We start from the raw sequence: 19,073 nt of genomic DNA on the forward strand, positions 1-19,073 counted from the left end.
TTCTGTGTCACCTTTCTGATCCCCAGGTTCCTCATCTACAAAATGAAAGGGTTGGAAAAAGATGCGGTCTAGAGACCTTTCTAGCTCTCAATCCTGTCATCCTGGGATCTTATAATTCCCCTCCCCTCCTTCCCACCTCCAACATGAACAGATCCTGCTCTGACAAAGTCAGGCTCCTTCTCTGACATATAGACATCCCCCAACATACGCAGAAAACCCATGCACACATGCACACAAAACATACAAGAACATCCTTTAATGCACACTCAACTTTTCCCTGACATATGTAGGCAACTTTAGGACTCTAAAGATGTATTTTCCTTCTCTGATCAGACTAGGCAATGAATTGCAGGAATTGAGACAATTTTAGGTGACAATTTAAAATATCAAGATAATTACCAGAATCCTCTGACTCTCATTTAAAAAGATGAATAATTGAGCAAGGACAAGGAGGCAAGAGGTACAAGGTGTCTTTCCTGTCAGTTATATTTGTGCAAACTAGTGGAGTTCCACTTGAGAAACATCATTGTCTGTTTCAAAGCCTAGAAGAACAGATAATTGGTACAAGGTTCAAATAAAATGAATGATTTTTTTACAAGAAAAGCATACATGGTTTTTACTCATTCATGAGATTACAGAGAGCATTATAGTCCAATCTCTTATTTTATATAAGTTGGTACATTCACCCAAAGAATTATACAATGCCTCCTTTACAGACCGAGGCCCACAGAGGTTATGTCCTGACCCAAGGAGGTGGCAAAACTATGGTAAGAAGCCAGGTCCTCTGGCTTCAAATCCCATAGTGTTTCCACGTCCCACACTGCTTTCACTTGATCTCCAATCAGAGGTAAAACTCATTAATGATAGAGGTTAATGAAAATATTGCTAGCTTATCTGTGTCCAGATATTCCCCCTGCAGAGCCAGAGTACGTACCCAGTTGTGTTCTTTTTTCTATTACCCCTCTTATAATAAGCTATTTAGAAGATCCATTTCCAAATAACCAGGATCTCATTCATGAAAACAAACCAGCCTGGCAAGTCCTACTGAATGGGAACTACATGCGGGGCCCTTAAACTTCTGGACACAGCTTTCATTTAAAATACCAAACTGATGCATTTGCAGAGCAAGTATTGGTTTCAGAATCATTCATTGTATCCTTTGTGATTTCAAAGGTTCAGGGCATTGTCCTCGCTGCACAGGCACAGATCACACCTGGCCAGATGTGTCTTTGTGAGCTGCTATGGCCATAAAGTACACAACGCAAAGACAAGGTCAATCATTGAGTGGGTGACCAGCCTTCTGGACATGAGCTGCCACTTAGAGCCCTATGAGGCTGGTCCTTAGAGGACTGAGGGACAGCATCCAGGATCAGGGCAAGGGAACCACTGGAACTCTTGCTCCAAAATAAAATTAATGCCACACTATAATGACCTGCTATAAGACTTTATACTTATTAAAAACTGGACATATTGGCATGAACACTCAGGAACAAAATTTTTCCTGAAAAATAAAGAGAATGTGATATTTTAAATGACCACTACTCCAAATAGTGACTTCAAAAAAAAAGTTGCAGGAGAAAAAAAGCCCAAGACTTTCTTTATAAATAAACCAGTCCACTTCAGTTAAAAATATGAATTTAAAAGAACATGGATTTACAAAATATTTGAGTTTATCCAAAATTACATGCATAAGTATTTAATCTCTAATAAGCAGGGAACAGCAGCAGAAACTTAAATATGGTAAAAGGCTTTATCCACAATAAATACAGAGGACTTTTTAATGCAAAGAGTGCAGAAGGATTTGTCAAACAAAGATAATAAAAGGCATCCTAATTTGTACAGAATCAGGTCCAGGTCTATGCAATGGATACAGTTTAATCTCTACTACATAATACAACCATTAGGATAAAATGCCTATTTTCAAGTCATGTCGGTTTTAAAATGGGCTTAACTGGGATTGTTCATTTTTCTCTTGGCAGTTTCGTGTGTTCAGGAAAATTTAGAGGGCGTCATGGACTGGGGTGTGTGGTTATTAGATGCTGAAGCATCTTCTCTTTAGTTCTTTGACACTGGCAAATTGTTTTCTTTTCCATGAAGCTACTGAGAAAACTACCTACTTCCATTTTCCTCTAGAGGAAATCTTGGAGGTGTCAGACTCCTCCTGGGCCTCCTGGGCCCCTACCTTCAACCTTGCCTGGAGGGCGCTCAGTGGAGCTCTCACTGAATTCATGGTGCCTGTGCATTTTCTTTTCAAAGCCAGGTTAGAGTAAGGAGTTGATACTTGTCTAGAACCACATGCTTTTTGGCTTCCAGGCTGGGCTCTAGATGGAGATTTGCGGGGAACAAGATCTCCACTGCTCATTACCAAGTCCTAATGACTTGTTAGTTATGACTTGCTTTAGTTGGGGCAAAGTCGAAACCTGCTTTGGGCATACTTCTTCATTCGTACTGGTTCATTGCAACGAACTGAATTCTGAGAGTTCACATCAGGCATCTTGTAACCAAACTCATTTTGACCTATCAGCATTGAAGCATCTGTTACTGGAACAGGTGATGGCAGATTTGAGAGGAAACCAAAGGAGAGAGCAGCAGGTTTGGCTGTGGAGCAACTACAGGCTGAAGAAATGGTGTCAGCACCTGGGACAGAAACCATAGGTCTGTTTGGTTTTTTCCGAGGACATGAAGAAAGAAGTGGAAAACTCTGAGCAACATGAGGAGGCATTACCACTGGTCTACTGTACAGGTATGAAAATGCTGAATTGGGAGCCTAAACTGGAGCGTTCTTCCAAAATCATCCAAGAGACATTGAATAAGTTGTCCAAGGTATAAGTACTTTGTAAAATTGTTTACTAATAAACAGGTAACGTACACTCCACATTTGTCTATTAAATTATGTTGTATCGGCCACCATTGATCACTGTTGGTTTTTTCCCCCTGAGGAAACTGATGAGGAAGAAGAAATATTAATGTTGATTATAAGGTTATTTACGGTGAATAGTAACCTGTACTCCATGCCTTTCTGTATTTCAGATTTGCCGGTGTGCACCATGCTGGGACTACTTCTGATACTGGAGGCTGATGAGACCGCTTGTTCTGCCTGACTTCCCCCCATCCTGGATCACAGAAAACACTCAGCTTTTGCTCGGTGGAGTCGCGTCTTTCCTTGGTGAAGGACAGGGCATGTCAGGTTGGTGGGCCCACTCACTCATTTGTGAGCCATAGGCCCTTCAGTCAGTCAGGGAGGGAACAATAGAGATTAATTTATGAGGAATCACTTTCCATGAGTTATCGATGCTGTGAAATAGCTAGCAATGGCCATTCTGTGAAATGGCCATTGGTACCCACATGGATCAGGAAACCTTGAGTTAAATAAATTAAATATGGGTAAGAAATCATCAGGAACAGGACATGAAAACACAGAATAAACTGGGAGTTTGGCCCCATTATACCTAACTCTCACTTAACAAGTCTAAGATGGGCTAGATAACAGGTCATGGAAAAAGATTTGTGGCTTTTAACGGGCTTCAAGGTCAGTATGAATCAACAGTGTAATATGGTATCCAAAAAAGCTAATACGATCTTGGACTGCTTTGAGAGGCCTAGCTAATGGATATAAGCGCATGATTGCTTTGCTGTATTTTGACCTGGTCAGATCACTCCTGGAGTATTTGTATTTAGTTCTAGACATATACTATAGGAATGACATTGATAAACTGAAGGACATCTAGAAGAGGTCAACCAGGATGGTGAAGGACCTTAAAGTCATGAATCAGAAATTTGGTAGAAAAAAAAACTGGGAATATTTAGCTTAGAAAATAATTCTCATGGGGGTTACAGTAGCTGTCTTCAAGCTCATGAAAGAAAGGCCTAGAATCAGGAGGACCTGAGTTCAAATCCAACCTCAGACACTTACCCTCTATGTTACCCTGCGCAAGTCACTTAACTCTGATTGCTCCCCCCAAAAAAGAGAGAGAATAGAGTCAGAACTGGAAGGTATGTTACTGGAATTTTAGTCCACTCCCCCTCCCCCACTCATTTTACAAATGAGCAAACTGTGGTCCAAAGAGATCACTTGAATTGTCCAAGGTCACATGGTCACAGAAGTATTAATGGCAGAATCAGGATCCAAAACCAAATCCTCTGAGTTCAAATCTAGTGTTCTAGTACTCTTTCCATTAACCTATGATGCTTCTTTTTCTGTGGATTCCTCCCCCAGCCCCCCAGCCTAGGAACAAGGGGATAGAATTTGCAAAGAGGCAAATACAGTCTTAAAATATGAGAAGACCCAATGAGAACTCTCTTATTAGAGAATGGGCTGAGGATGTAGGGGTGCCCCGTCACTGAAGGTCTCCAAACAAAAGCTAGATGATCATTTGCTGGGCATTTTCTAGAGGGTATTCTTTCCAAGTAAGAGTCTGATTAGATGATCCCTGAGGCCAATTCTAACTTTTCTTGTTGTTGTTCAGTCATTTCAGTCATGTCTGATTCTTCATGACCCCATTTTGGGAGAGGGGAGGAGGATGGTTCTTGTCAAAGACATTGGAGTGGTTTGCCATTTTATTCTCCAGCTCATTTTACAGATGAGGAAACTGGGGCAAACAGGGTTAAGAAACTTGCCCAGGGTCCATGAGTTATGTTCATCATCGTCATCATCATCATTGCCAGCATTTATATGGTATCTACTATGTGGCGGGCACTATGCCAAGCACTTTACAGCTATTTTGTTTGATCCTCACAACCCTATGAGATAGGTGTTATTATTATCCCCATTTTGCAGATAAGGAAACTGAGGCAGGCAAAGATCAGCCCTTGTTCAGGGTCACACAGCTAGTAAATGTCTAAAGGACATAGGATCATAGATTTAGAGCCATTGGCAAACATTGACTCCAACCCATTCAATTTGAAGATGAGGACGCTGAGACCCAGGGAGATTAAGGGCTTTGTCCAAGGTCATTCAGGCAGTAAGTGACAGAGCCTGGTACTCTGAGTTCAAATGGTACCCTCTTGCCATTGCGTTGTGCTTTCTGGAGCATTTTCCACATGTAGAGGCTCTTCTGTCTCTCTCTTCTCCCTTGTTACCTATTCCTCTCATCTTGATGAAAATCAGAAAAGGCTGCCCAGAAGATTGATTGCATATTTCATTAGGCAACATATACTGGCATTCACTTCTGAGGGACTTTCCCTTGAAGGCAGCATTCTGCAAGTTTTTGTTTAATGAACAATTAACACATATGGTGTTCAAGAATATGATTTATTAGTCCTTAAGTTTCAGTGGTAGGCAAGCATGATGCCATGTCAACACATCCTCCCACATGGCCTCAATAAAACCTATATGCCAATGATTGGCAAAGGCTTTGTGATGGAACCCATCAGTGCCAGCCTGAGAGGGCTAGGTAGCACCAGTGTGACAGGGGGTCTCTCCACGACCTGAAGTATGTATTCAGGCAGGGGGTGATTCCTAAGACTTAAACCCCTTGGATTTCTACCCAGCAATCTCTAGGACTGGGGTAGATCGTCTGGAAATGAGCATGCCTTGGAGAGGCAGGATACTGTAGTGGAAAGAGCAGTGACTTCAGAATCGGATGACCAGGCTATTATATGAACCACCTTATTGATTCTGGGTGTGTATTTACTTTCTTCAATCTAGAAAATGAAAGGGTTAGACTGGGTGGTTCCTAAGGTTTCTTCTAGCTCTGAATCTATGATCCTATGTCAAGAAGAAACAGTACATAGAAGATATTTCTTCCTTCACTTTCTTTCTTCTTGGAAGGAAACAAGTATTTACTAAGTACCTGTTATGTGCCAGGTACTATGCTAAGAGAATTACAAATTTTATCTCATTTGATCTTTAAAACAACCCTGAGAGGGAGGTACTGTAAATATCCCCACTTTACAGCTGAGGTAGGCAGAGGGTGACTGACTTGCCCAGAGACACATAGCTAGTAAGTGTCTGAGGCAGGATTTGAACTCAGGTCTTCTTGACCTTCCCAGGGCCATCTCTGGTCATCCTGGTCTATATCTGGCCATTGGATCCAGATGGCCCTGGAGGAGAGAGTGAGGCTGGTGACTTTGCACAGCCCTGCCTCACTTAAATCCAATTAATTCACTTGCATGGTATGGCATGGCATCACCTCCCTGACGTAATGGTCCTCTTAAAGAATGAAGGTCAAACAATAATACTGAGTATTCAGGCCATGCTTTCTGTGCATTATGGCGCCCCCTAGCAATTCACATTCATCTGGGGAATTGGGGATAGGGGAAGAAATGGGTTCATGAGCATTGTCTGTGTTTAAAGGTTAGACTTACTGAGATGTGAAATGAGACTCCAGTCACCTTCCTGCTTACCAAGCTCCAGTGGCTTCCTATTGCCTCTAAGATCAAACACAAAGTTCTCTGTGCAGCATTCAAAGCCCTTCATAGCCCGATTCCACCCACACTGGTGCTGCCTGTAAAATGAGGGGCTTTTACTGGACAGCTCCTGAGGTCCTTCCAGGTCTGGATCTGTGATTGGACGATCCTGTTCTTACAACAACCAAGGAACCTGCAGAACTCTTCATATTGCAGGCAATTTCAGAGAACAGATGTGGTCTAATACCCATGCCCTGCTATGAGTCCCAGGATTCTCCCTGTGGCTTTGAACTAGGGCTGATGCGTATCACTTCCCCTGGATTACTTACCTTAGCCTTTAACTTAAAAAAAAAGGTACTTCAAAGAAGGATGAAACAGAACAGATTATTGTACTATTTTCTGAGTCACTTGAGGCAGCATCACACTCCAGCCCTCACTAAGCTTCTCTGAATAAATCAGATGACTCTCTGGGTCCCTTAGACAGTCTCCAAAACATAACCTGCATCCTGACATTCAAAAGCTCCCAGAGCTTGTGGGATTGAAACCACCTTCCAGGGCCATGATAAAGTAGAAACATTGATTGATATATAGATAATTGAAAATGAATGAATAGATAAATAAACAAGTGAGTAAATAAATGGATGGGTGGGTGGATCAAAGCAGAATGAATGAATGAATGAATGAATGAATGAATGAATCAGCTGCACAATTGTTCTCTCAGGGACAGAGGAAATGTACAGTAATGGATAATGGGTGGAGAACTGGCCTTAGAGTCAGTAAGAAAGATAGAGTTTCAAATCTAGCCTCTGACGCATACTGGCTGCGTGACCCTGGGCAAGACACTCAACTTCTCAGTGCCCCCAAGATTCAAAATTGTACAGTGGTTGAAGATCTGAACTATTAGAGAAGGTTTCTTCACTGGGTGTTACCTATACTAATGAACCCATGGGAAAAGTCCTAAATTTAAAAAAAAATCACATGCATACACAGCTCTACACTCTGTCTCTCTCTCTGTCTCTGTCTCTCTCTCTCCCTCCCTCCCCCCCTCTCTTTTTCTCTCTGAGTCATCCCTGATTCTTCCCTCTCCCTCACCCCACACTATACAATTAGCTGCCAAGTCTCATCAATTCCATCTCTACAGCATCTTTCCCATCCCTCCCCTTGTCTCCACTCACAATACTACAGTTCTTGTTTAGGAATTCATCCCCTCTGCCTGGACTACCACAATGCTCTCTCTGCTTCCCATCTTCCCACTTCTCTATCCATCTTTCTCACAGCTGCCAAAAATAAATTTCCTATTGCACAGATCTGATTGTGTCACTTTCCAGCTCAGGGGCTTCTCACTGCCAATCAGATAAAATTCTATCTCCTTAGCCGGGCATTTAAGACCTTCCACAAACTAGCTCCAGCCTGCCATTGCAGCCTTATTTCAATACTATTTGCCTGTGTGAGTTCTCCTTTCCAGACAGACAGGACTACAAGCTCTCTCCCTAACTGCACATTCCATCTCCCTCCCATATGTGTTTGCCCAGGCTGCTCCCCTTGCCTAGAATGCCCTCCCTCATCATTGTCACATCTTAGGATCCTTATCTTCCTTTAAGGTTCAACTCAGGTCAAAGGGATGATGAAAACAAAATCAGAAAGCTACATGTGGGTGTGGATTCATTTTGCTTGAATTTGTTTATTTGTCACAAGGGTTTTCTCCCCTTCTTTTTCTTGGACTTTAATGGAGGGGGAGAATGTGAAAAGAGAATAAGGATAAGAGGTTAGCGATAATAACACCCTTTCCCACAAAAGGGCCCTTATAACATTTCTTTTGAATGCACAGAAGAGAATAGAAGGAAAGCAAGAAAGAAATACAGACAAGCAGGATAGTTTTGAAAGTAAGGTATGAGATGTAATATCAACGGCCTTTCATAAAGGAAGCTGTGTGAAACAAATTATTCAGAGTTTCACACAGAATCTTCTTTTGTGATTCTGCTGTGTGTAATGAAAAGATTCTTTTATTTATTTCAGATTAAAAGCTTTTAAAAAATATCTAACCCAGGTGCCACCTACTCCATGAAATAGTGATGGCTCCCTCTTGAAATCATCTCCCTGGGATTATTTTACTCTGAAATAGAATGCAAGGCCCTTGAGGCCAAGGACTTGTTTTGTTTATTTTTCTTCACATTTCTGTCATGGTGTCTTATATGTAGAAGGTGTTTGAGAAGTATTTGTTGAGCTGCCAAATGGCAGAGGTGAATTCCCTTAGAGGGATGTGACCAGGTTGGGGCATGGGAATGATTTGGAAAAGTTGCCTCTTAAGGCATAGACAATACTCATGAAATTGCTCTACTTTGCTTCTTGGAATAGGGACAAGAGAAGATGTGTTTCCCTCTCCCAATTCCCATCCTTCCTTGGAATCCCTTCCACAATGATTCTATGCACCACTGTCGCATCACCTTCGTGCAATTGAAAGTAAGAGGCTTCTGTCTGGTGGAAATGAAGTAAGATTATCTGGAATGTTTTTTTTTTCCAGTCTGATGAACCTGTTCCACTACTTTGTTTATCCTTCCTTCCTTCTTTTTTTCTATTTTTCTTTCCCTCCCTCCTTTTCTTTTTCATTTACTCCTTCCTTGCTTTTTTCCTTCTTCATTGCTCCGTTTTTAAATTCCTTTTGCTCACCATTCTTCCCTTCTTCATTCCCTTACTCCCTCCATCCTTCCATCATCCCTTTCTCCTTTTCTTCTACTTTCCCTCTCCCCTCTTCCATTCCTTCATCTCTCTTTTTCTTTGTTCTCTTATTCCTTCTTCCTCTCCTTTCTTTTTTGTTCCTTCTTCCTCCCTTCCTCTGATCTTCCTTTCTCAGCATTTCTTCATTTGTTCTTTGTTCCTTCTTGGATTGCCTCTTTTCTTCTTCTCTCCCTCCATCATTTTTCCTCTCCCTCTTTCTTTCCTTTTTTCCTCTTCTCTGTCTGGCCTTTTTTCTTTCTTTCTTTCTCTTCTTTTTTCATCTCTTTTTCATTCTTTTTCTTATCTTCCTCTTCCCCCTTACCTACCTCTCTCTCTTCTTTCCTTCCTTCCTTCTCTCCTACCTTTCTTTCAATTCCCCATCTTAATTTTCTTTTTCTTATCCCTCACTTATTCCTTCTTTCTCTTCCTTTCTTTCTCCTTCCTTCCCTCTTTTCTTCCTTTCTTTCTACCTTTCTTTTTCTTCCTCTATATTCATCTTTCCTTCCTTATCCTTCTCCCACCCTTTCTTCTTTCTTCTCTTCTTTTTCCTTCTTCCCTTCCTTCTTCTCTTCTTGCTTTCCTTTTCCTTTCTACTGTCCTCCACATCCTTCCCATTCAATAAACTCCCATAGTTACTTCTTATCCCCAAAATCAAATTTAAAGTCTTCTAGTATTTGAAATTCATCCCAACCTGGCCCCTTTCTACCTTTCCAGCCCTTAAACACTAGACTCCTCTTTACCCAGTCTACATTACAGCTAAACTGGACTATTTTCTACTCCCTCTATCTATTATTTCATCTCTCACATTGTACTTTTGCTCTGCCTGTTGTCCATTCCTGGAATACTATTCTCCCTGACCTCTCCTTCTTCCCTGGTCTCCTTCAAGACTCAGTTCAAATCCCACATTCTGCAGGAAGACATTTGTGTTCTCTCCTTACCCTGCACCCACTGCTAATGCCCTTCCCTCTGAGGTTACTGTCTTTCTATCTTAAATATATCCCCCATGCATTTATTTATATCTTTCATATGCTATTTTATGTGATATTTATATCATTTACCTATGTTTTCTCCTCATTGGAATGTGATGTCCTTGAAGGTGGGAATTGTTTTTGCCCTTTTTGTACGCTTAGTATTTATCACACCGTAACTTTTAATAAATCCTCATTGACTAATACCTTTCTTTCTTCCCCTTTCCCTTCCTCCCTCTTTTTACCCGTAATCATACCTTAGATTATTGTCGTTCATCTTCCTTCGCAAAGAGGACAAATAACATTACAAGAGTGATGTCTTGGATTTAAATGAGGCAGAACTGTGCAGTTATCAGCTTCAGTCTCTTCTCCAGAGTTATTGAAGTCTAGTGGCAAGAAAAAAGTCAAGACAATTGGTGATAGCCTGGGATGTGGTGGATGACCTCGGCCTTTTGAAATTAAAAGCACATCATGTCTCACCTTCCTATCCTTACTTTTTGTTATATATTTGGAGGTGACTTGAGAACCAACTGGTTCTTAGCTACAGTACTAGGCTCTCTCCTTCAATGGATGAAGGATTTGTGGGGGCAGGGAAGGGCTGTATAGGCTGTATATGTGTGTGTATATGTGTGTGTATGCATACACGTGTGCACACGTGCAGGATGTCTATGTGTGTGGAATGTGTATTTGTGTGAATATAGTTGTGCATTCACCTGCATCTCTGAAAAGATGTTTGCCCCCAATGCCAAACCAATGGAATAAAATTCTTTGTCAGCCCTGGCAGAAGAGTACATGGAATGTTGTTAATGGCCCAGGAAGGTTGATGACTTTTCACAGCTGAAGATGATGCTGAGAGTCATTTTTTTTTTTGGAGAGACATTTACAATGCTACAAGCTACAAGAACACAAATGCTCTGAAACTGGCTCCAATTTCTAGCCATAGCCCCCAAAAAGATCTGTGTTTTCATCATGTAAGTCCTTCTAAGATAGAGGGATGTGCATTCTTTTGGAGGAAGACAGGAAGGAACATCCTGGTGTTGTGGAAAACAGAGGACTTTGAGTCAGGTTCTGAATCTGCTTCTAAAACTTGTGACTTTTGATATATGAAGGTGGCCTCACCTTTCTGAGCCTTCATTTCCCCAAATGTAAAAGAAAAATAATAATACTATCCCTCACACTAGCCTCACAGGGTTATTGCAAGGCTCAGACAGAAGGGCACTTTGCAAAGCTTAAGTCACTATACATAAATGTCAGCAGACATTATGTGAGAAGAATGCTACATGTCCCAAAAATCTGAGTGCAGTTTTAAGCTTTAATAATTTCACAAGTATAAATGTTACAAACTTACAAAAACCCTCACCTGAAAGCTGAATTACTTAAATGTAATAAGTTTTGTGGATTTTGAGTCATAAACTTTTGAATTTTAACAAGACAGAGTAGCCTGTCATTATGCATCACATGTGCAATAGTTTTGGGTGACACTTTCTCAGACCAATGGATCAGTAGACTAGGTCCTCTCCCTTGGCAACCTCAGTTACCTGATCTATCTCCATTAGGTTTTGTCTTGTGAGGACTATTAAAACTGTTACTTATGCATCAAAACCTCATTCTTTGGAAGATCTTCAGGCTGAGATTACGTAGGCAATCCTTTCAGTCTCTGAGCAGCAGCCGATGAAAGTGTCTACAAAATTCAAAAACTGAGAGATTTGTAGCACAAGATGGTAGTTGCATCAACTTTCAACAAGAAACATACCAATATAGTAAAATGTTAAATAATTAACCCTCCAAATACTGTATTTTGTATGTTTGTAACATTTATACTTCTGAAGTTATTAAAGCTTAAACCTGCACTAAGATTTTAGGGAGGCTCTGTTGTTGTTGTTATGTATCCTTCATTTTTGAAGAGGACCAATGATATCATGGGGCGATGTCTTGACTTGAGGCTGAGCTGGATTTAAGTGAGGCAGGGCTGCACAAAGTCATCAGCTTCACTTTCTCCTCCAGAGTCATTTAAGGGTGACTAGTGGTGGCCCAGGATGCAATGGGTAGCCTTGCTGTCTTCAATGTTTGACCAAGCTCTAAGAGCTCCACAGTGCCTGCTTCAGCCACTTTCATGGCCATTGGGACACATTGTTCTCATCCACCCATTCCGCTGGGGGGAAGTCTTCACACACTTGGGGTAGACATCCCCCTAACTCACCAACAGTTTTGAGGCCTGTTGGTTACCCTCAACCTGGTTGAATCTGTTTGCTGAGATAGTTTTACTGGGATGTTGCTGCAGCACATACTGCAGCTTCTTGGAGCCACAGGTGAGATTTGAGAGACAAATGGTCACTAATGATAGATGAGCAGCCCTGAAAATGGTTTGGCAAACATTCACAGCAGAGGTACTAGTCCTCCCTGAACTATGTATTGGCATTTCCTGTCTGGCCATGGACCAATCACTTTATCTCTCTGAGGTTTTATTTCCTCATCTGTGAACTAAAAGGGAATATTAATGCTTCCAGTCCTGATCTTAAGGATTTATAAATAAAGTACTTTATAAACCCTTGAGTGTTCAAGAAATGTGAATCATACCTATTGTTTCAAAATGGTGACCATGGGAAGGATACCCATTAATGAGTAACGGGGCAGCCATGTGAGTATGGTGGGCTTCTAGAGGCACTAGCAGCAATCGGCAGAATGTATCTCATGGATGTGACATTACTTTTGTTCAGGCCTCAAGGAAAGAACTGGATACAATGAGTAGGCACAACAAGGCAGATTTATGCTTGATAGAAAAAAAAACATACCACAAAATAATGTGATTTGTTCAAAAGTGGAATCAGCTGCCTTGGGAGGTTACAGATTCCCCTTCACTAGAAATCTTCAAGCAAAAACTAGATGCCCATTTATCTGGAATGTTTTGCATTTGAATGTAGGTTAGATGAGATGGGCATTGAAGTCCCTTCCAGCTCTGAAATTCTCCATGGTTGATTGAGTAGGAGGATGGCATGGTCAGACCTGTGGTTTAGAGAGATCCCTTTGGCAGCTATGTGGAGGATGGATTAGAGAGAGGAGAGACTAGAGGCAAAGAGACTAATTAGGATGTAGGGAGATAAATTTGGAGGCAGGGAGACCAATTAGATAAGTCCCAGTTCTAACATTCACATGTTATTTCCCTCCTTGAGCCTTATCTTTAAAATAGAATCAAAGGGAATAGAAAGCTGAGAATTGGAAAGAACCATTATTTTACAAATGAAGAAACTGAGGCCCCAGGAGGTCAAAGGAATGTGATAATGTGCTTTCACTTTCTGACCTCATGTGATTCTTTTGAAAATGGTGATTTGTGAAGCTTAAAGCTCTATGGAAAGGTAGGTTGTTATAATGATTTCTTTCCTTTTTCCCTGGGAAATCGAAGGTTTCCTATCTTTAATATTTTCTTTAAGTCTTCTCTCTTTTTCATGAACTCTGGGACCTTCTCAGCTGAAAGGTTTAACACATCATCACTTACAGTGATCAAAGACATTGAGAACAGTCGTGTTTACTTTTAATGTCTCAAGAACACAAAGGAAACCTGCATGGAAAATGTGACTTGGTTTTCACAGGATCTCCAACTTGAAAGGGGCCTCAGAGACCATCTAATGCAACCTATACCTCTTCCAACATCCCTAACAAATGATCATTTATTGTCCAATGCAAAAATTGCATTGAGGAGAAGCTCACTACCCACCTAGGCAGCCCATGGCACTTTTGAACAGTTCCAATTGTTAGGATTTTTTCTTTCTTTCATTGGGCCAAACTGTACCTCTCTGACCTTTCCCCTCATTGTTCATAGTTCTACTCACTGGGGTCAAGCAGAACTGGTGTAATACCCTTTGCTAAGTAACTACCTCTCCAATATTTGAAGATGGATATCAAAATCCCTCTAAGTCTTCCCTTCTCCAGGCTAAATATCCAGAGTTCCTTCAAATGATCTTGATCTCAAATCAAGGCAACAAGTATCTATTAAGTGTCTACTCTATGCCAGGCACTGTGCTATGCTCTGGGGATGAGAGAAAAAGAGAGAGAGAGAGAAAAGGGGAAAGGAGGAGAGAGGTGGGGAGAGAGAAGAGAAGAGAAGGAAGGAAGGAAGGAAGGAAGGAAGGAAGGAAGAAAGGAAGGAAGGAAGAAAGGAAGGAAGGAAGGAAGGAAGGAAGGAAGGAGGAAGGAAGGAAGGAAGGAAGGAAGGAAGGAAGGAAGAACCTGCCATTAAGGAGTTCACAGTCTAATGGGAAAGGCAACATGCAAACAACTATGTATAAACAAGATACATACAGGAAAAATTAGAGAAAATCAACAGAGGGAAGGGACTAGCTTTAAGAGGGATCACAAAAGGCTCCCTGTAGATTTTTGTTCTTGTTGTTTAGTCATTTTAAGTCATGGTCAACCCTTCATGACCTCTTTTGGGGTTTTCTTGGCAAAGGTGCTGGAATGGTTTATCATTTCTTTCTCCAGCTCAATTGACAGATGAGAAAACTGAGGCAAACAGGGTTAAGTAAGTGACTTGCACAGGGTCCCACAGCTACTAAGTGTCTGAGACTAGATTTGAACTCAGGTCTTCCTGACTCATTACATCTTACAGTTGAAGAAACTGAGGCAAACCAGTTTAGTGGCTTGCCTAGGTTCAATCAGCTAATAAGAATGAGAGACTACATTTGAACTCAGTACTTCAACACACTGGTTTGGAGATGGGTTAGGTTTTGGGGAACATGCTGAGAGAAAACAGGCATACTAATACATTGTTAGCGGAGCTGTGACTTATTTCAAACTTAGTGGAAGGCAAGTTGGAATATTTCAAGAAAAGTGGCTAAAATGTTTGCCCTTTGACCTAGTATTAACACTTCTGGGCATGTAATCCAATGAGGTCAAAGACAGCGAGGAGGACTCCATATATACCAAAATATTTGTAGCAACATTTTATTATAGAAGCAACAAATCAGGGGAGAAAGCTAATGCCCATTAGTTTGAGAATGACTGAACAAACCACATGAATATAATAGCATATTACTGTATGGTGCAAAATAATGCATATGTAGAATTCAAAGAAATGTGAGAAGATTTATATGAACTAATAAGAGCAGAGCAAAGGAAGCCAGAGACAGTATTCACAGTGACCATAATAATGTAAAGGAAAACTAAAAGACATCTTGGTTCAGATCAGTGGGATGATCAACCTTAATTCTAGAAGCTGAATGATTAAACAAAGTTACCTCCTCTCAATATACATGTGGCAGACTATAGTCACAGAAGGCAGTACACACTGCCAAGCTTGATCAATATGTTGGTTTGTTTTGTTTATATACTTTTTCTTTGTTAAAAGGGAAGATTCTATGAAGGATCCGAAGTGTATTGGCAAATACTAGTTATGTGAATTTTTAAAAAGTAGCAAAAAATCTTTTTTTCAAGAGCATTGGGATGAGATAGAGATCAATTAAAGATGAAAAGTGACAATTATACACAAAGCACTGGATCCAGACTCAGAGTTCAAATCCAGCCTGACACCTTTACTAACTGTGTGACCCTGGGAAAATCACGTAACCCTGCTTGCCTTAGTTTCTTCATCTGTAAAATGGGATATTACTAGTAGCTACTTCCCAAAGTTGTTGAGGATCAAATGAGATAACATTTGTAAAATGCTTTATAAACTTTAAATCTTAATATAAATGCTAGCTATTGGTATTATTATGGAAAGACTTCCATTCACGACTTACCTCTAATACATATTGGCTGTATTGGTGGACAATTCACCTAACCTCTCAACACCTCATTAAGTTTATATATTAGTTGCATAACAGACACAGAACTGCATTAGTAGGGCTGTTTCGTCATGGAGAGTTCCCAAAACCAGTGAAATCACTGGTTCCCTTCCCTTCCCCCCACCAAAAAAGGGAGCATCTGCCTTGAAGTCTCCAAATCACAAAAGATTAGAGCTGAAAAATATCTCAGAAAACATCTAGTCCCAATTTCTCATTTTATAGATGAGGAAATGGAGGCCAAGAGAGATTTAAATGGCTTGTCTTGTTTGTTTATTATCATCCAGTCATTCATTCAGGTAGCAAATATCAGTCAGGAGATATAAGTCCAAACTCCAGAGCCCACACTTACTAATAGAGAGCTTCTTGGGAAAATTCTTTTATCTCTCTGAACCTCAGTTCCACATCTGAAAGATGAGATGAAACATTTGAACTAGGAAAAAAGGGAAATGGGATTAGAATTTTTATAGTGCCTACTATGTGCTAGGCCTCCCAAATATCTCATTTGAGCTACCTACTTCACAAAGCTGTGGGGGAATGCACTTTGGAAATCTTAAAGTGTTACATAAATGATCTTGCATTGTTCTCTTTTATAGAACTTCAGTGTTTTTTGATGCCAAAAGAAAAAAAAATCTTCCTTTTGACAGGAAAACAAAAGCCACTTGGTTCTGGAGGCAGGAAACGCCAAACTGGGTGGGTGTCTTCTGTCTGGAAGATAGAAGTGAGTCAGCTACAGGCACTATCAAAGGACCCTCTGTCATTGTTTTAAATAAACTCTCTCCCATTTAATGGCCAGGGAAGAATCCTCACTGAAAGCCTGCTTCTTGTGTTGATAAACCCCAGAGGTATCCTGTTTGCAGGAGCCGGAGGAGAAGATGGGCAGGCTGTCTCCACCAGGCAAGAGAAATCTGTAAGTGCTAATCAAGGACTGCCCTCCGTAGAGGTAAGCGATTAAATCATTATTAGCTATTAACATTTTAATTTGAATTTTTCACATTAATTCTGATGGGAGAGCCCCCATCAGGGAGCACCCTGCAAGAAAGCCACATTCATAGGTTTTAACAGTCAGTGGAACGAGCCTAAGAGACTGCAGAACTGTCTAAGTTAAACCTTTATTTTATGAGTCAGAAAACTGAAGCCCAGTGAGAAAAAAAAATGACTTGCCCCCAATCATTCAGGTGGCAGAGACAAAATTCAAACACAATCCTGATCTAGTAGCATTTCCCCTATAGCACATGTTCATTCATTCAGAGGCACCTAATTCATTAGGCACCTAATTTATTAAACTCTCATATGTACTTTTCTCTATTCTAAGGGGACAAAAATGAAAAAATGGCACAATCCTTGTCCTCAAGGAATTTGTAATCTGTTAAGGAAATGAGAAACACACATGAACTGATATTGTCAGGAAGGATGGCTGCTACAGAGGAGCACCATGTTCTCTTGGGGAATTGTATCCCCCAGGAGTCTGTGTGAGATTAATAAAGGAAGACAAATATCCCAGGATGCCCTCTGGCTGTATAGGAGACCTGTCAGTATATCCAGTGTAAAATCCAGGATGAAGTTCTTATAACTCAATTAAACAAGGCTTATTAAGGATATACTAGGTTCAAGACAATATGTTAAGTAAAATACTAACTGTATGACCTTGGGTAGGTCACTTACATGCCTTGGGCCTCATTCTCCTTAATTATAAAATGAAAAGACTGAGTCCCAGGGAACTAAAGTTCCTTGGTAGATAGTAGGTAAAATACTTGACGTATGTTATTATTTTTCACTTACTACCTATATAGCCTGGAATTGGAAAGGTTTTAGAAGGGTATTAGAAGCAATGGCTCCTGAGGTCCCTTCCAGCTTCAGATCTATGACCCTTTAAATGTCCCTTTCTTTGCCACAGTGGCACATGTTTTATTCTGATTTGCTTGGAGAATTCAGTAGCAATGGGCAGTCAGTCATGAGTTATTAAAATATACAATTACCCCTTTGAGTACCATGGACCTGAGAAAAACTAACAAGAATTAATATAAGTACTACAGTTGCCACTTGATAACATAGAATAGAATAAACAAAGTATGTAAAAAAATCCAAAGAGAGAGGCCTGACAGAATGGGCAGGCATGATCTGTGCTCCTTCCCCCCACATACACACACAAAGACACACACATGCACACAGAACAGGTGAATTTTGATTGAGGGCAGGAGACTTCTGCTGTCATCTTCTAATATAAGTCACTTCTATCACTAGAACAAAAAGACCCTGAGAAAAAACTGCAGGGACCACAGTGCCAGTCACAGTTTACCTAATATTTGCTGTCTTGTCCCTAATGATGTATAGCCTGTAGGACAGGTTGGGGCAATAGCCTGGGGCTATGACTGACACATTCTATAGGTAAGAAACCAGTGTAGGAAAGAGAACTTTCCTCCCTTCCCCCACCCCACCCCAGGGCTCTCATATTGATTTTTCCTCAGTCTTAAAGCCAAAGGATGAGTTTCTTTGAGTCAATGCCCTCAGCACCCTCCATCTGGGCAGATGCCAAGAGCAAGCGGTGAGAGGGTGGTCTACAAGAAAGATTTCTGAGACAAATTTAGCCAAGGAAGGTGATACAGTGGGTCACAGAATCCATCTGAGATCCCTGGAGAGCATGAGCGCTTTGGGATCAAGGATCTTGTATCAGAGATTTAGAAGAGGAATCAATCACCTATCAGAAAGCAATTATTAAGCACCTACTGTGTGCCAGGCACTGTGCTAAGCATGAGGGAGATGAGATAGCTGAAAGGAAAAGCAAAGATCTGAGTTCAATCCTTTTAAGAAACTGAGGGATAGAGATGATGTGATATGCTTTCACATTCACAGGAACCACTTACAGATTGAGAGAGAGATGTTATGTGTGCTAATGGCTGCTAATGGCCACCCTCATGATTGTTAGAATTGAACAGGCTCACTTAGCTGTACTGTGAGTTTTTTTTGGAAAAGACCCCAGCAGGAGGTCGGCGAGGTTTTGGGATGGTGAGGTTACAGGCTGTGATATGGTGTTTTAAGTTCCTTGCTGTGATGATAAAGTGGGCTGACTGGCTGTGGGAGCTGAACATTTGGTTATGGGATACGGTTCCCTGGTGTCTGAATAAATGGTTTACTTCTTCTACCTTCTACGTGGAGAGTCTAGCATACTTTGCGATATAGAACTACAGAGGAATTTTGACAGTTATCATCTGCATTGTTATTATTACCTTACTGTTACAGTTGGCCCAGTTGGCCTCCCTAGCCTGGG

At 40.9% G+C, this 19,073-nt stretch overlaps 1 pseudogene; it reads right to left on the minus strand.

The window, feature by feature from the left end:
- Nucleotides 1–2,009: 2,009 nt before the first annotated feature.
- On the minus strand, nucleotides 2,010–3,112 carry LOC118855433 (annotated as a pseudogene).
- Between the last annotated feature and the right edge of the window lie 15,961 nt (nucleotides 3,113–19,073).

Source organism: Trichosurus vulpecula, chromosome 1 (genome assembly GCF_011100635.1).
Source record: "Trichosurus vulpecula isolate mTriVul1 chromosome 1, mTriVul1.pri, whole genome shotgun sequence".
Classification (NCBI taxonomy): domain Eukaryota; kingdom Metazoa; phylum Chordata; class Mammalia; order Diprotodontia; family Phalangeridae; genus Trichosurus; species Trichosurus vulpecula.